The sequence below is a fragment of the Euprymna scolopes genome, chromosome 13 (genome assembly GCF_053919585.1).
Source record: "Euprymna scolopes isolate OS-2025 chromosome 13, ASM5391958v1, whole genome shotgun sequence".
NCBI lineage: Eukaryota > Metazoa > Mollusca > Cephalopoda > Sepiida > Sepiolidae > Euprymna > Euprymna scolopes.
Window position 1 is genome coordinate 57,305,293 of NC_136494.1, and position 13,810 is coordinate 57,319,102.

Here is a 13,810-nt window from a genome sequence, read left to right on the forward strand (position 1 = left end):
CTGGTCATAAGTATGTGACGTGATCTAGAGGATTAGTACATAAACTAATAACTTGAGTGTCCAAAGTTTGAATTCAGTTCGTTTCACAAAAAATAACTTTCACTGAGGATGCTGCAACCTTCACGGGGTTCTTCCCGTATTCCTCGATGCCTTTCCAGAAAAAAATTCTTTCTAGAAAAATATCGGAGAAATCAATGCCAGCATAAGAATATTCGGATTCACACGATATAATAATAATCACAAGTATGTTTACGTTGGATTTGAGAACTATACTGTTATCTGTAATAAAAACTGATTTTAGGATTAAGATTGTATTATTATTTTTTACATCAAAATTTCAAAAGTTCAGTATCAAATTAAAAAAGCTGAACAATAAATTTAAAACGCCCATAGAAAATATTTATAAGATATATTATTTTTACTTCAGATTCTTTCAATTTCTAATTCATTTTTTTTTTATGATTTCATTCATAATTTTGAGTTACCTTTTAAATTTTGAGGATAAAAGGCGTATTTTTTTATTTTTATATTATACACAAACATTCTTTCATTCTTCATGAAAAATGAAAAGATATTGGAACAGATAAAATACCAATCGTTGGCGACTAGATGTACTTTATTATTGAGCTAACGTTTACGTTTGCCCTGCTTGTATAGTTTCTATTTTGTGTAATATGCCAGTTTCAATGCCGTATGGGCGAGCATCAGTAGCTACGATTATTTCGAGATCTGGATTGTAGTACGTCAAAAATAATTCTGATATAAGGATTGTTTTTTGTTTTGTTTTGTTTTTAATAGCTTCTAATATTCTGTCGTCCAGACACAATCTTTTTTCTTTTTGTTTATAGTTCATTAAGAGGGATAACAAATTATTCATGTTTGCAATAAACACTTTGTAATAATTTGTTTGATCAAAAAAGATTAGTGACGATGCATTATTCGTGACCGGCATTTTTTATCGCACTCACTAGCTCTTCATCTGACCCTCTACCATCTTTGGCTATTTTTTTATATCAAATTTAAAAAAATCAGTATCAAATTAAAAAAAGCTGAATTATAAATTTAAAATATCCATAGAAAATATTTATAAGATTGTAATTTTTACTTCAGATTCTTTCAATTTCTAATTCATTTTTTTTAATGGCTTCATTCATAATTTTGAGTTACCTTTTAAAATTTGACCGTGATATTTTATTTGTTCCATGAAAAAAATTGCAATTTTCCTCCAATTTAAATACTTGAAAGGTAATGTGAACGAACCGAATACAATGGCTAAAGAATCAATGACGAACACTTTCTTCTCTTTGCCAGCACCAAAGATGTGGGCAATACAAATTGATTCCCTTCGTTTGTGTTGCTTGGGATGGACACTGATTTCAGAATGAGAAAATCTCAGTCTGGGAGGACCATTGGGGGTTACTTTTTTAAGAATATAGATACGATTTTATATTATGCCGAACTTTACTGATTATATTATGTATAGTGTTGGACTTCTCCCCGGAGTTTTTTTTTTTTTTTACATAGGCGTCACCACTTATCAAGGCCGATCGGCCACTCAAGGATAAGGGTTAAAGAGTGTAGAGTAGTCAAAAGGACAATATAGTAATCAATAGTAATGGAAGTTCGGTAAATTTGTTAACTTAAGTGGAACGGCTCATCAGAAACTTGTTCAATTTGGACTTGAAGACAACCATATTATAGACAGCTGGAAAGCAGGAAAGCGGAAGACAATTCCACAGGCGTGCAGTTCTAAGAAAGAAGCTTTGATCGTGGAATCTACGTTTAGGTTAGGCACAGATAAAGAGTGGGGAAAATTATTGATAATGTTTTCAGCTAGTCTAGTGTTTCTTGTGAAAGTTTGGCGAGGGGGGACCATAGATTGAAGCTCAGTCGAACACTTTCCATGAAAATAACAATAAAGCAGAGACAAACTCGCAACATCTCTTCTGTGAGATAGAGGTTGCAGCGAAGAGAAAAGGACATCTCCCACCAGGCAACGAAGTCTATTTTGAACCCTATCAAGGCAGGACAAGTCTTTTCTAGCAGCTCCTGTCCATATGTGGCAACAGTATTCTATCCTTGGACGTATCTGGCTCTTATATAGATAGAGAATTGCATCAGCAGTGAGATATCTACTGGATCGATAGAAGGGTCCGACCATTTTTCCAGCGGCCTTGGCAACAGATTTGATGTACGTATTCCATTTAAGATCAGGAGTAAAGGTCAAGCCCAGAAGCCTGTCAAAACTTGAGGCCTCCCCAAGACGAGAGCCATTCATTTTAATTGATGCCAGATAGGGATCAGAACGTTGATGATGTAAAGATAGAAGCTTGGTTTTAGATGCATTAAAAGTAACCAGCCACTCCTTTCCCCATTGTACAACGTGATCAAGATCAGAGGAGAGAGAATCGGAGAGAACTTGGTCGTTTACTGTCTTAGATGTGCTACCATAGATGGTAGTGTCGTCAGCAATAATGTCTACGAATGATGTAAGGATGTGATTTGGAAGATCATTAATGTAGATCAGGAAAAGAGTTGGGCCCAGGATGAACCCCTGAGGGACTCCAGCATTTATACTGTGAGCTTCTGATTTTTGCTCATCAACTACTACTCTTATGAACCTATCAGAGAGAAATGATTTAATAATTTAGAAGACATTTCCAGCTATACCATAGCTGGAGATCTTGTGAAGTAAACCTTTATACCATACCCTATCAAAGGCCTTTGATATGTCAAGAGCAATTGCCCTAGAAAGGTTGCCTCTGTCGAGAGATTCGCTAATCCTATGAGATATAACTGTAAGCACATCTGCTGTAGATCTAGCACAACGGAAACCATATTGTGTGTCACTAAGAAGGTTATTTTTGCTGAGATGGTTGATTACTTCTCTATTTAACACAGATTCCAGCAACTTACTCATGACGCTCAGGAGACTTATTGGCCTGTACTGAGAGGGGGGTGAACGATCACCTGAATTCTTAAATACAGGGCATACTGATGAGATTTTCCAGGGAGATGGGAAGCAATTTTCCTTAAGCCAACGTTTAAACAGTTTTGTAAGTATGGGTGCTAGTTCTGGTTGAAGTTTTTTGAGTACTATAATTGGAATACCGTCAGGGCCGGTTGAGTTAGGGATAATTTAACACTTCTTTGGCATCCGTAGAAAAGAATCAAGGTAATACCACCACACCTCACTATGAAAGATGGACAGTATAATATATCATGCAGTAAGAACGATATCACTTGTATTATGTATTCTATTCTTTTTAAATTACATATATTTATTTAATGTGTTTTTAAATGTTATTAAAATTCGGGATAGTCTGCTTTGCTTTAGAGGGCTTGTTATTTCCATTTCATTTTGTATATGCTTCTAGATTTATTAAAACTTTATTCGAGCATATGCTTACTGGTGACAGTGTTCATATGAGTCGAATATAAAATGTGGGAAGTTGGAGACGTAAACTTATCCAGATTGTCTTACAACACATTTCAAATCTAATATACAGATATGTTGTGTTATATGTGTAAGAAATCTTTCTGCTTATTTTTCTTTCTTACCTTATCTCATGTTTGCATCTTTCATCTTATTAACATCGCTTGGATTCATGACGCAACAATTATAATCTAATCCTTTAATCGAAGCGGAAAAATAAAAGTTTTCCTGTGTGTTGGTTGAAAGAACATTTTCGATTATTATTTCTAAGTTACAGGAGATAAAAATCTGATGAACATATTCTCGCAACGAACGCAACGAATGCATGTAATCTCTTTAGAAATGTCAAGAATTATTTTTATTTCTTTTTTCTCTAACGTGTAATTTTTATAAAACTTCTAAAAGTTTCTAAAATGGTAAAATTATAAAACGCACACATATTACATAAAGAATTTTCGGAAAATCAATAACATAACTTCATGATTATGTTATATATGTGCTTATAGGCCTAGAATTGCTTGGTTTTTTAGTTAAAAGTGTAAAACAAGGTAACTGGATAAAGTTTAAGATATTTTTCCGAATCTGTTACCAAATCTATTACCGAATATGTTACTGAATCTGTTACCGAATCTATTACCGAATCTATTACCGAATATGTTACCGAATATGTTACCGAATCTATTACCGAATCTATTACCGAATATGTTACCGAATATGTTACCGAATCTATTACCGAACCTATTACCGAATCTGTTACCGAATCTATTACCGAGTCTGTTACCGAATCTATTACCGAGTCTATTACCGAATATGTTACCCGGGAATGTGAAAATTTTTTGCTAAGCGATTGAAGAATTTTCTTTTAACACTCGAAAATTAAATGGTTTTAAAAATGTGCTATTTTACATTTTAACAGAATTATTTCTTTCATCTTTGTTCTTCTTGTTGGATATTCCGTTGGAGTGTATGATTTTTATTTCATTGGAGGGGATAAGGAGTAAAAGTGTGAATGATTCTTTCCAAACGCTTGAGGGATTAAAACAAAAAAATATTTATCAACATTCTTCATTGTAAACATCTAACACATACAATGTGTGTGATAGTGCTCTCTTATATCTAAATACAAGATGGATAAACACAATCCCTGTGACAAGGTCACTAAAAAAATCAGTATATGGCATGTGCTTCATATAAGTCAATACGAAATTAACAAATATACTTAATAGCCAAAATGTTCGTAATAGTCAATGAAGATAATCAACAAGAGGGATATATTTTCTGACGTTAGATAACTACATATATTGCACGTATTCATTCATATATAAATAAATATTTTGTCGCTTCTGTTTAATTTTCTTACGAAAGGCGGTCTTGCTTCCTCCGGACAACGCCGGTTAACGAGTTCTGCTAGTTTATTAGAAACATAAATACCGCAGATAGTAAATGTAGCGTTAAATGGCTTATATCCCTTCACTCTCATTTCTTATGCACCCGCACTCTCTCGGAGACTCTCACCCCTGCCTCTCTCTCTCTCTCTCTCTCTCTCTCTCTCTCTCTCTCTCTTTCGTCTCTTTCCGTTTGCACTCACAGTCCCTCGTACCCCTCATCCTCTAGTGGAGCAGATTACCCAAACAATCGTTCATTTGATGATACAAGCATGAGATTTGGCATAAATATTCGCTGGATAGTAGATTTTAAGAAAAAAGTGCTGGCCACCTGAAATTCCAATATGGCGGCCATTTTCCAAGATGGCCGCCATAGGAGTCCAAATTTTGAAAATTTTCAGCATATTATTGTATAATACAGTGCGTTTATCGAGCTTAAGTTGGTTTTGTTGTCATAATATTACTCACTTTAAGCTCGTTCAGTGTTCTAGTGTTCCTGTAGAAGCTTGACAAGGGCAACTGCAAAGTTTAGTACAATGCAACCCAGTCTTTTTACATTTGCACCTTCCACCACAGTCAGTCTTGCATCCACATTTTGTCAGTTCACTGCAGCATTTTGAAATCGGTTCCAGTGAAGTCCACACAATTTTCCAAGAGTCATCTTCTTTTGACCATCCCCACTTTGAAGGAGACTGAAGTTCTGGATCACGTATGACACTTTGTCCCCAAACATGACCTGCTTGATAGGCAGCTCTTTTGGCATGTTCCTTGAGTGCATTTTGAGTTGGTGGGATTAAGTCATATGGCCTTTACTTCCGTGCAAAGAGGTCAAGTCTTGCGTCATCTACTGATGAGGTTGCACTGGACCTATCATGCATGAGAATTACATATTTCTCCAAGACTTGTAGATCAGACTCCTCAATTTCAGATGGACTGAGACTGAGATTTGCAAATGTGGCTGAGACTTCATTAAATACATTCCATGTCTGCAAGGCTGTCTTTTTCCCGTGCCATTGAAAGAAGATACAACATCACACCCTGTGAAGGCATGGAAGAACAACATTCCCTTGGATTTCTCTGGTCCTAGATTGGACACAATGTCATGTATAGGAATCCACCTGGTGTGTTCCCCCTTGCCGAATCCTCCTTTAGCAGTTTCTTCTCAGATTGTTTGCTTTGGCCAGTCCCCGTTTTGAAGAAATCTATGCTGTTCTTCTTGATGGACTGGTAGAAATATTGACCATCGTTAAGTTTATCCATAAACGTTTTGAACTGTTCTTTCCCCTTCTGAAGATGTGTAGCAACACGTTCAGCCGCAGATGATTCTGCTATGTCCTTTGTGTCAAGGGTCAGCAGATCTCCTGTCACCTCAGTGAATGGATTGCCCATTTCCTCTAGGACCATGGTGAGCCTTTGAACCTTCTCAAGGAATGTCTTCTGAGCTGCAGGTGACTGTTCATGGTGACGAGTGTCACTCTTCACATCCTTACTCCCTGATGCTGTTTCATAGTCGGCCACCAACTTCCTTATTTCTGGCCCAGCCACCATCCATCTTCGAAGAGCTGCTGGATCTTCTGTCAGCCCAATAGCTCCACCATCTCCTTTGATGCTAGCATTATTTTGTTCGTGGGCTTGGTCAATGGCGACTGATGAGAAATGCCTGTCAGATTTGTGAACTACAAAGTTTCCATTTTGGAATTGTTGTGCAACCTCTGGGTGTTATCTCTCTAAGCTCATCATATCTCGAAGATGAACTGGAAGCCATCGTGCGTAATTAACACTGTTGTTTGCGAAGAAATAGGGTATCAGTTCTGCCAGAGATTCACGATACAATGCGAAATTTCCCTCTCTGAAAGCACGTATCAGTGTCAGAATGGTCAGCTCCATGTCTAGAATCAAGAACCAAAACTGAAACAGAGGACTCTCTTTACTGCGGAAGCCACACCACTCTTCATAGGTGACAGTTTTCTCATCACTGTCTTCCTGTTCAACAAGATATGCACTGTAACCTTTCTTCAAGAGCTTGAATAAACTGCTTGCTGTAACCTGATGAGCTTGTAACATTTGTAGCTGATAGAAATGAATCTGCAGAGCTTTAAGATGCTATTTCTGCCTCAACAAGTGCACCAGTCCATCCGCTGCCCTCTAACATTGACCCTATTGATTTAAAGGCTGTCATTTCAATATGTAGTCCACCAAACATTATTACAAACTTGTCCTCCCCATATATGTCTGGCCAATGCCACTGTATCTGTTTCGCCAGTGCATAGAGTGGCTGGTCTTCTGTTATAACGGGTGTTTGTCCTGGGTTGAGGAACGACACAGTTTCCTTGATTTTGTCCATAGCATGCTTTATGGTGGCAACACTGTGTGCTTGATCTCGCAGAAGGGGCAGCAAAGCATTTATACTAGTCACAAATTCTGCTCTTTGGTTGCTTGCATGATGGGCATACCATGTTACATTTGGTGAACCATCTACATCAGTGGTATTATGGACCTTTTCCAACCATTCATTTTCAAGCTTGACCTCCTCTTGGAAAAGTCTGGGATCTGGAAGTGAAAAGTCATCACGGATGCTTGGTTCTGGATTCTTCTTACGGAAGAAGGCTGGTGGAATATTTGTATATGACTCTGGAAGATCCGGGACCTTCTTCGTCCGACCTTCTGCAACATTGGCTAAGATGCGTGCTTCTCCTACATTATCTGAACTTGGGTGCTGGAACATTGTAATACTTATACCATGGAAAGATGTGCTTGATGTTGTTGCTGTTGGGTTGTGATCTATGTTATCTACAGCAGATGTTGTGAACAGCCCTTTCCTCAAATTTGGTGGACACACGACATCATCTTCCACATATTGCTTTACAACAGTCTCACCCAACTGTCCTGATATTTCCAAAACTCTGTCATAAGATGTGCTTATTCCATTCTCATGCAGCTTGTCGATCAGTTGTCTCTTTCTTGTCTTTGCAAAAACTTTCATTCCAACATAAACAGCAAATGGTGTTTCACGGTCTTTGGCATGTCTTTGAGATTTCGAACCTTCCCTGTACTTTGAGTAACAGTTGAACTGCAGTAGTTGAGCAATGGCCACATCTGACTGCACAATACCATGATTCAGATGGGACCTTATGTCCACCCCATGCTCAATACTGCAAACAAACTGCAGAAGTGCCTGGGGAACGGCTTCCTCTCCAAACCCTTCTTGAAATGCCTGGCTGAATTTTGTCTTGTGAGCCAGCATCTCTTTCCGGATGATATCAGCAGCTTTAGCCAGATGAATGGCTTCACTGTACTTGCTAGCATCAGATAGAATGGTGTTTACATCTTTTCTGAATGCAAGAAGGACATCTCGCCCTTTCTTATGTGCTTCAAGCTCAGGGATCCTAGAGAGTAACTGCTCTTTTAATCTGGTAGAATTGACCTCTGGGGATTCCACACCTAGTTGTTGCAGCCGACGCTTGTAAAGTGAGGCTAGATCAGCAAGTCGAAATATCACTGGTGTTGTTTCTGTACCGGTAACCATGCTATCCATGATGTAGATCACAAGCTCTGAAAACGCTAGGGAGTAAACGTCTTTCTCTTGACCGCTGTCATTCTCCTCTTGCGTCATGACATTAAGATGTGCTCGCTCTGAGTTGTATAACTGTGCCAAGCATCGAGGGTGATACTTCAGCCCTTGGGCAACAACATCACCAGCACTTAACTTTGCTAGGAGCTTTCCATTGTTTAGGGTCCGGGCACACTGATTAAGCCTTTCATTCAGCTGCATGGTCATTGCCTGTCTTAAATTTGATATTTCATCCTCTTCTTCACATAAGAAACACTGGACCTCTGGAGGGTCTGAGGTCCTTTGTCTCTTCTCACGGTTCTCTTCTGTGCCTGATGTACTGGGGGTTATTTTCCTTTTCTGTCCTCTTGACAGCTTTGTGTTATTGAACAATAGTCGGCAGCTTTGGTGATATTTTGCTTTATTTCGTATCAGTGTGGCTTCTATGCCTTCTCCTTCATCTAACCGTGCTGGATTAAAGGGTATTGGCATATCATTAAGGGCATAAAACAAAGGCACATTTTTTGCAATTTTCGCATATCCAGCATAGTCCTGTTTCCTCTGGAATGAGCTAAGAGGTGAAATTAGTGTTTTATCTCCTTTGTCAACCTGACAATGGCAACATTTACTCCAGTCAGTTTGCTGTCTAGTTTTGGCATCCATCGTAAGAGTCGTTGAAGTGGTGTAGGCCGAGGGTTTATTCTTTTACCACCTTACCACCTTTGCTCACTTTGATGTATGGGATACAGTTAGGTTCATGCTGCTGCCCTACACCTAACCCGATCGTTCATCCAATATCATTTAAATCCCGTGCAATCTGTACACCATCCGGATAACAATAAAGCCCCTGTCATCCTTGGCTCGACTCTCCCGCGCTGGCACATCCTGTCAATCCAGGTGCGGCTATCCAACCTTAGGGGCTGGCTAGATAGCATTTGGGATACTAAACTGGAGTTTAGCTGATATTGAACCCCATGCTGAGTTCCACAGCAGTGTCTGTCACCAGTGTGCCCTGGTAGTGAGCGACATACACTCTCGTCATAATATTCTGCAAAATTCTCTTTCTGTGGAAAAAAACAGTGGTACTTAATTTGATCCTCGTGAGATGTGCCGCCTTGGTCACAATTTCTCAATGGGTTGATTCAGGGGCTTGTATGGAGTGAGGAAGGTAACGGAATTAAGAACACCTGATTTCTTCAGGATGGCTAGCATGGTTTGTAAGCCTTTTTGGGGCATTTTATAGGCAAAAACAGGTTATCCACTTTGTCATCCTTGCATTAGCAGTCCTTTTTAGGCATAAAAGTTGGAAAAAAATGAACGTTTATGGAAATTTGTGGTTTGCTGGCGGCCATCTTGAAAAAAATGGTCGCCATATTGGAATTTTTGATGGCCAGCACTTTTTTCTGAAAAAATAACTTACAGAGACTATTGATGCCAAATTTCATGCTTGTATCACCAAATGAACGATTCTGGCAAAAAATCACATTAAGCTGCTCCACTTCTCTCCTTTCATATTGCCAAAATAATATTTCTTTTTTTTTAATTAAATTAATTTTATTTTGCCACTTTTCTAGATCAGGACTAAATCTATTGTAATAAATAAATAGGACATTACCAAGTGTTCAGAAGGCGTTTTAAACAGCAATATTCAAAATATATACGAAAATTCATCTTCTGCTTCAAAGAATCGAAATTCTAAAATAAAATAAAAATAAATATAAATTATCGATCGATACTTTTCGTAATTTCAATGCCTTTAAGTAATTTAATTTTGGTTAATTTGTAGATGAACACTCGCTGTTATTCCTTTCCCCACCTCTATGATTTTCTGAGTATTAGACGAATATTTTTGGTGGAAGGAAAAAATATTTTATAATTGGGGAGATGTCGCTTAGAGCACTTTATCATTCTTTGACAGCGTTTAAAATCAACTTTATAATCTAATAGATGATCTAATAGGTGATCTTTTCTTTACAGTCTCTTTCTCACAGAAGTACAACACTGAAATGTATTAAAATACTGTTATGGCTCGCAAGTAACTACAAAGAAAAACAAAACGGAGAACAGTTTAAGCATGTATTACATGAAAAACGGAAAGGTTACAAAGGGAAGGTTAAAACGAAAAGTGTAGGTAATTCACCGATATTACGAGCGTCGCTCTGGAATTAAATCCCCGCCTGGGACCGTCATGCGTAAAGTTTATATGGGCGATGGATTAGTCCATTTGAAGGGTTTTCCCCCACAACACCTCCCTCCCAATCTGATTTCTCCGGGTGTGAAATCAGTATCTTTTCTTTTGGGGGCAGACCAGCAAGGGGTCTGTGCGCTTCATTTTCCTGCCGGAACATGTTGGCTCTGACATGCCTTTTGGAGGTTCCACGTTGAAACAGGCGTATACTGTATCAATTGCCTTTTTACCTTCCTGCGGTAGTTCTTCTTGATCCTCGGGGATGCATTTCCTTATTTGGTTCAGGTGCCTCTTATGTTCGAATTTTGGGCCCTGAATGATGTATGTAATATGGCCGACTCTTCGTAAGATCGTGTGCTGTTCCCAAAAGAAAATATTATTCTTATAATGTTTAAAATATACTTTATCCCCGCGGTTAAACCGTTTTGTTGGCATTGTAGAGGTTCTGTACTATATTATATGCTTGGGCAGCAGCTTATCAAATACTTGATTTTATTCTCCGCCAAACATGATTTTCGCTGGGGGTCCGGAATCTGGTTTGTTCGGATTTTTTGTTATCCTATAGACCTGCAGAAATTGCTAGAGGGTCTTTTCTGTCGGTGTGCCTTTTTTAACGCCTTTTTTAGCGTGTCGACGAAGCGTTCAGCCTGGCCGTTACTCCTAAAGTGGTACTGGGGGTCGTAATCTGCTTAACTTGGTACGTCTCACAGAATTCTCTGAACTCTGCTGAGGTGAACTGGGTACTGTTATCGCTGACTAGACAATCCACAACACCAAAACGAGCAAACAAGTCCAATAAAAAATTTGTCGTCGTAGTCGTGGTTGGTTTTTTTCATCTCAAGACTTCTGGCCATTTCGAGTAGCTGTCCACTGCATTCAGGTAGTAAAAATCCTCTACTGGTCCCGCGTAGTCAATGTGGATCCTCGACCACGGTTGTTCAGCTTCAGGTTAAGGCTTATGTATTATAGGTGGTGCCTTGGCAGCCAACGCACAGCCTTTGCACGAATTCACCATATTGGTAATATCTTGGTCCATAGCTGGCCCGTAAACAAAACTTCTCATCAGGCTTTTTATTCGGTTTATTCCTGGATGCCCCATGTGAAAGTCCTTGAGAATCCTTCTTTGAAGGGGTTTAGGGATGACAACCCTTTCACCGTATAGCAGCGTTTCGTCGCAAACCGAAAAAATATCACCCAGTGTTAACTTCGGCTTAGTGGTTTTGATGAACTCGTCATTCACGGATTCTACCTTAATTTCTTGAAGTGTGACCGGCAGTTCGCGGATGATATTATTAATTACTGTTTTCAATTTACTATTAATACGTAGTACCGCGATTACTGGGTCTTCATGAGACCGTCTGTATGTGCCAGTTGTTTTGAGGAGAGAAATTCTATTGTGAAATTATAATTTAGTAGAATTGACTGTTAAGATTAACAGTCGATTAGCCATGAATGTGGGAATTCCCTTTTTTATCCAAAAATGGATATCAAAGGATTGTGGTCGGTTTGAAGATAAAAATGTCTTCCGTACAGGAACCGGTGGAATTTGGAAACTGCAAAAATAATTCTTAGTCCTTCTTTCTCGATCTAAGAATAATTTTTCTCTGCTGGACGTGAAAGCTATTGGCTATTTTGAACCATCTGGCATTCTATGTAACATGCAGGCGCCAACGCCATATTGACTAGCGTCGCTAGCAACTATTATATCCAACTTCGGGTTAAAATGAACAGTTTTGAAGTAAGGATTTTTTTTATTTCTTAGAATGATGCTTGGAAACCCGCTGTCCACTCCCAAGTTTTTTTCTTTCTTTAATAATTGATTTAGTGACACACGCAATTTGTGTATGTTAGGAATAAACCCTTAAAAAAACCTTGTAATTGTGTTTTCCGGTCTCGGCATTTCTCTAATGGCGGTCGCCCTGTCCGGATCTGGGCGTCTGCCATCTTTATCAATGATATGTCCTAGGTACTTGATTTTTTATAAAAAGAATTCACACTTGTCTTCTTTGATCTTTAACGCATAATTGTATTCGCCTGAATACTTGTCTGATATGGTTTGCGTGTTCCTCCCTGCTTTTGCTCGCTATAATCGTCTAGACATGCGATGGCATTGTCCAGGTCGCTCAACATGGTATCCATGACTTGCTGGAATATCGCAGGTGCTACCTTGACTCCAAACACGAGCCTTTCGTATCTGTACAAAACCCGATGAGTATTAATACAGAGGAGGTTAGCGCTTTTGTCGTTTACAGGAATTTGTAAGTAAGCGTCGCTCAGGTCGATCTTAAAGAAAAACTTGCCGCCATTTAATTTCGTGAACACTTCCTCTGGGCTGGGTAATGGATAGTGAAAGTCTTCTAACGACTCCTTGAGTCCGGTTGAGAAGTCAGCACAAACACGGATTTCTCCGGATTTTTTTTACGTAGACTGCTGGAACAGCCCACTCACTATATTCAATTTTAGCCAGTATACTTGTGTTTTCTAATCTGTCCAGTTCCTGATTTATCTTGTTCAGAGATGCGAACGGGACATTACGTTTTTTTTTTTTGTTGTTTTTTTTTTGTTTTTTTTTTGTATTTTTAACACCGGTTGTGTGCCCGGTTTTAGCTTAAAATCAGCGGCCATTTTTGTGAATCTCCCAATGCCAGAAAATACATTTGGGAATTCTTTTTTAAAACTGGTTATAAGTTTTTCAGTTTCAGCTGGATGGGTTTCTATTTTGTTGTGGATATTGGAAGCTCCCACAAATGAAATCCATCCATGCCATCGGAACCAAACAGGTTCTCACTATTTTTTAAGACATACATTTTTAGTTTTTCCCAGCAAGGTGACGTGAATTAATCTTTGCACCATTGACGGCCGTCGCCATTCTGTTGGTTCTTAGCATAGTTGGTTTTCGTAATTTATTCCATGTTTTGAAATTTATAATTGAAAGATTCGACCCACTGTCTAATTGAAATTTGATATCCTTGCCGAGGATGTTGACCGTTACGTATTTGCGTAGATTTTCATCTACGACGTCTCTAATTATTGTTTGACGTACCCGATTTTTCTTCTGATTTTTCCTGCAGTGAGAGCTTTTATGTCTGATTTTATTACATATTGGGCATCTTTTGTTAAAAGTGGGCTATCTTTTTCCCAGTGTTTTCCACCACATCTGAAGCAAGGGCTCGGCGCTTTGATTTTTCCGATTTTGGGGGGTAATTCTCTGTGTATCATCTCGACGGTTTTTTTCTTCGTTATTTTTTTTT